The 5,582-nt window shown below is 39.1% G+C and overlaps 1 long non-coding RNA gene across 1 annotated transcript; it reads left to right on the top strand.

Moving 5' to 3' along the window:
- Nucleotides 1-2,243: 2,243 nt before the first annotated feature.
- Nucleotides 2,244-3,244, top strand: LOC134285922 (uncharacterized). The gene is made up of 2 exons (XR_009996801.1): nt 2,244-2,558; nt 2,633-3,244. It is a non-coding gene; the product is annotated as an uncharacterized LOC134285922 (long non-coding RNA).
- The last annotated feature ends 2,338 nt before the right edge of the window (nt 3,245-5,582 follow it).

Here is a 5,582-nt window from a genome sequence, read left to right as displayed (position 1 = left end):
TCATGTTGTGCACCAACTTAATTTGTTGTTGTTCAAAGCGTTTTACAAATGACAAGAAAGTTGTTATTAAGCTTTGGCAAAAATGACTGAAAATAAATAAAATGCCAAAATGTTGAACTCTCACGAGAGTAATTATTTGCTCTCATGTTGAGAACACCTAATATGAAATAAGAATTACATATAAAATTACCTAAATCCGGATTAGAACTCGAGACCTGTAGATTACCAGCCGCATGCCTTCCTATCTGCGCCATCCTAGATATGGTGAGATGCAGCACCCAAAGCAAAACATAATCTTCCCATGACTCAATAATGATCACTCCTGAACTTGTGTTCAGCAGTGGTGAATTAGCACAGCACGTGGTAATCAACTGAACAACGCCTTATACTTAACAGCTGTTCAACCCAAAACACGTGTTTTCCATTCTGATTTCACTGTCAGTATTTTTATCGCACGGTGAGAAAACTTGTATCGAATGCGGCCAAAAAGTGTTGGTCCTTATTGAAGATATTGTTTCCAGACGAACTAATTGCGATATGAATATGTTTTTATTTATATTATTAAATATTGATTTTTCAAAATGTATGACAATATGTGGTGCGGTATGCTCTTGGACATGGTGCATTCACAGCATCTGTTCAGGTAATCTACTCATGCTCAGTCGAAGATTCGTTAAGCATTTTTTTTTATTTATGCTTTTGTCATGGAATCTTGATATTATGTTCAATAAATAGTGCATAAGGATGTTTAGGGATACTTGAAATGTGTCGAATTCTGAATGCTGTTTGGTTATCTAGGTGACTGCGGGAACAATATTCAGTAAACACGACAATACTGAAATGACAAATCGATACAAGCGACAAATGACAAATCGATACAAGCGTCTAGTACAATCGAACTGCTGCGGAAGGTAAAATTATAATATTTAAGGAACAGGATATCTTGTTACAGACTAATAATAATAAATAAATGCTTCATTTTTACGTTGATTACGTCTCTTGGCACTCAATGTTAAACTACATAATTCTATTCTGTTTTATTTTATGTGATTCGTTTAATATTTTGGTTCTTTAATAACTTGGTTGTCTAGACAGTTTTAGCCATGATTTATCCCTTAATCCGAACAAAGTTCCGAGTCAAACTATGACGGGCTGTAGGCGTTTATTTGACAAGTGAAAAGCACATTGTTCAGGAGCATATGCTTATCGATACATCAGCTTAATAAGATGCAGACAAATGTTTTGTTAAACCCTTTTGTAAAGGAATCAATGCTTGTCGAATAAATTTGTTGTTAAACGTTTGAAAAGTGTTTTAATTTATCATTGTTGATACCGATCAGGGAAGTCGATTATTGACTATTTTCTCAATTGAAAAATCATTTAAACAGTAATGTGTAGAGCATAATTTTAGTTCAGCTATCATTACCATTATTAAGCAACAATTCAGCAAGCTTGCTTGTTTGTGACTTGCAATTGTTAGTTGGGTGGAGACACACAGCCATTGATAGAGTTGACTTGTTGACTGGAGACGACTCCTACGTACAGAAGAGGACACTCACACCTTAGTTTGACCGATAAGGTAAGCGAGAAACAACTTCATTGGTTATGTAATAATAAAACATGGTTTTATTAACAGTTTGTCTGAGAACTCTGCCAAAAAAAAAACAAAATACATAATAATTCTACAAGAAGTTACGCTAAGGACTCTGACAGTACCCAAGTAACCAGTAAGCATTTGAAATAGCATTCCTTCAGCATTATAGTAGCCTTTACGACAAGGCGTTTAATGCTAATTAGCCGTATATGCGCCTATAGTGCTACCTCACAGCAGGTTTTGGCAAAATAACGGGCTGTCTTAGTGCTATCCCTTCAGGAACGTCGTGACGAAATGTCAAAGAAGCGTAACGCCTCGTCGAAAAGTCCCAAAAAAATGACCACGTGGTTTATGGACAGCCCCTTATGCTAACTCAAGGCAGCTATGCATTCGAACTGCTTATGTAGGGCAGCAAGCAGTTTAAATGCGTAATACGGGCTGATACACGGCTTATTCAAATGCTTAGTGGTTACCTGGGTAGTTTTTTAAAAGTTCTTCAAATCTGATTTTTTATGCCGATGAAGTGGTCCAGGGTTTCGAACAAATTTATTCAGAAAGAGGTGCAATTATGTACGAACGAGAGCAAAGGTTCTACACTTTATTGTTTGAAGTGACAATCTCAATTGGTCCTAACTCTGACACATACACGAAAAGAATTTTAATGATATTCTTCATAAAGATTAATTTATGTTAATCATTAGATACGCTGTAATTAATTTCATAACATAAACTTATTGTGTTCATAAAAGAACTTATTATTAACTATAACATTGACTTATACCATGTATAAGTTTTGTGTTATGGCTGAAAAGTATAACATTCTCCTAATATATTTTCTAAGGTTTGGTTTTGAAAACTTCCTCCACCACAAACAAACGGTGTCGTCGTCGTCGTCGTCAACGGAAGAAGCCATTGTGGCACTTTTTTGTCCTTTGTGAACCTGTAAAATCAGTTGTAAATCACGGTAGGTGTAATAATTAATTGATTAATAATCTTTTTTTTGTATGCTTTAGCTCATTGAACTTTTATCATCGACAGAGTACCCCGGGAAATCGCTACACTATCCGGAACAACGAAATATCGGTGCCAGCAGCTACATCATGGCCAATGGAAGCTGCCCGTCCAACAGAACCGAAAATCGGAACTCTATCAGACGAATCCAAATGAAGGGGAGCAGCATCATGATGGACACCAGATCGGTTTTCAACTGCAATAACAACACTGCAAGCAATCTCACCCTGCAGGACATGTCCATTTTACCATCGCAATTCAACGGAGGCATATCTTCATTTGACACAAACACCGTCTCCAAATCCTTCGACAGCGCTAACAGTCAGGAATCTTTCGTCGACGAGGTGCAGCCACTTCAACGGTGCTTCAACCGCTCGATCCGTACGAAAAGGGAAGCAACGGTGTTAACGAAATCTCCAGCAACATCGTCGAAGCGGATCCTAGAAGGCCTCGATACACCAACGCAAACGAGATCGCAATGTTTTGCCGTAGCTTTCTTGCAAGCGCGCTGATTGGTACCAAGATTAAATAAAACATCAATGTGCGAATTGAATTCAAAACTTATTATTACTATTACAAATTATTACTATTACAAAAAAACAAAAAAGAAATAAAATATTCAGGATCTAAATCAAAATATACGCTTATTATTTTTATTAGGTTTAACCAATAAACGCCATAACACGTCTAATAGAAGTTATTACAAAAAATGAATGATATTCATAAGTTAAACTTATACTTTTTATTCATTGTGTGTTATGATTTATATAACACTTTCAAATTAGTTTTAAAAGGAAAACGAAATGGCAAAAATATATAACATATTCTTATACATTCAATATGGAAATTTTTCTTCGTGTAGTAAAAAATGTTTGCCAATAGACGACAGCTTACAAAATCACATTATAGCCGAAATTTCACGCGCATTCACCCGAATAAGCGAAACGACTGACAAATGGCTGGGAACCACTAGCGCTCACCAGGGGCCAACGAGAATAAATCCTCAAATGAAGCCATTAAGCCGACGATTTCCTTTTATTTCACGGCATTTCCCGTGCCATTTTTTTTTCTTTCTCGGAATCGTGGACCAATGCGCCGAACACTCAATTCCCACAAATTTGCTGCTCCCCAGTCATAAACGGTGTGTTGCTGTGGGTTCTGGTGCGTGTGTGGATATGGCGACGACACGACTCGTCTAGGCCCATACAAAAGTGACAGAAGCCATTACACATCACATCATTCGGAGCGTTTTATTTGGCGTGAAATCGTCGTGCCCATTTTCCGACGAACCACACCAGCTAGCAGCCAACCCACCCACGCACCAACCGGAAGAGGCTTGTGACCGAAGAAGGGAGTGGCTGCTGGTGGTGGTGGTGGGAGCGCCGAAATGGAAGAAGGAATTCCGGTTTTTTTATAACTTCTTTCCTATTTCCATTCCACGAAGCCCTAAGGTGGCTGCTGGCTGGCTGCCTGGTAGGTATGCGTTATCAGATCGAAAAAGTTGGCCTTTTGATGGCACTTCATAAGTTCGTAAAATACCTGGCTAGTATTTACTCCCGCGGGGGCCTTTTGCGCAGCGGGAGTACGATGGGGGATATGAATGTAAATGAATTCTTTTTAGGTAGATTTGAATGCATGAGTTTTTTTTAGTAACTCGATGGAACACTTCATTTCCATTCAGGGGGTATTGTTATGTTTATTGGTGGAAGTTATGAGAAGAATGTGAAGTCAATATACAAGAATATTGCGAAAGAAATGGGATAGACCATATTGAGGGTGATATTTACAATTTAAAAATGTAGCTTTCTGTCCACATTGAGCTCAGTTTAGATTGAATCTACCAAACTGTGAATATTTGGACTTTGCAGCCAAATATAGCAGCATGCACGACTTTCTCACGGCATTCTAAAGAATCTACCGTACGGTAAAGATCTGATCCTTTATCGACCGAATGTCGATGAAGCCGGCTGGATAACTTCCCATGAACTCATTTTTTTGAGCTGGCATTCAAAACGGTGCTCGCTCGAAAGTTCTCACATTCCACATGGTCAGTGTTCGCCTGTACCCAGAGAGGATTTCACATTTGTAACTGGGGCCGGGGCTACAGTGTTTACCGATATAACATGGAAAAAGTCGAAAAAATATTGAATATTCTCACAAATATAATAATGGCTGTTCGAGCCCGTATGAAGTTGATTATCAATATTAACTTCTTTTCTCGATCAGCCTAGATAGCTGTGTAGTGTCGGAAGCGATTGTCTCAATTGGCTAGGAATAACACTACGGACCCCCTGTTCCGGTGGTAAGAATCCACCAACAGGTGACCCCTAATTCATGGTGTGATGCGGCTTTATGCTTACCGTGCCTAGGAATGAACGGCTAGGGGGGTCTATATAATAAAAATCTAACCGCAAACGGAGCCTGTGGTACCAGAGCGCCCTCCACAGTATGTCGCCCTTACTGCGCTAACCTGAGCAATGGTGCAGTGGGCCTTGTGTTTCTCCGAGACAATCGGCTGCCCTTCTTTAGTCTCATTTGAGGCTAAATAAGGGCGGGATTATGAGCATGTTGTTAATTAGTTTAAATTTTCACCTACATGGTTTCACATTATGCGATTTACACAGTGTATTCTGTGTATCCTCGCCTTTGGCGTTTTCTAATCGATACCGATCTGGTTTTATTGCTGCTGTTCTTTGTTGTACTGTTATTGCGAAGAGTTCAATCTTACCTAGTTTGGGTAGTGGCTACGGTTAGGATAGCTCAGATCAATCTTCAGCATAAAAGAACAGCCAAAATCAATTTTTGCAGACTTATGCAACATGGCTCAGCCCTAGTGGCCTTGGTCCAAGAACCTTACTTCCGTAAGGGGAATTTCTATCTAGGAAACCTTGTGAACCCGGTGTTTGCTACTTTCAGTTAACATGAAATGGCAAACTCGCGTGTCATGCATCGAGCCTGTGTGCTTGTCAACAACGCA

This window comes from Aedes albopictus, chromosome 2, assembly GCF_035046485.1.
Source record: "Aedes albopictus strain Foshan chromosome 2, AalbF5, whole genome shotgun sequence".
In the NCBI taxonomy this organism is placed as follows: Eukaryota; Metazoa; Arthropoda; class Insecta; order Diptera; family Culicidae; genus Aedes; species Aedes albopictus.
This window is presented reverse-complemented; position numbering and strand designations above follow the sequence as displayed.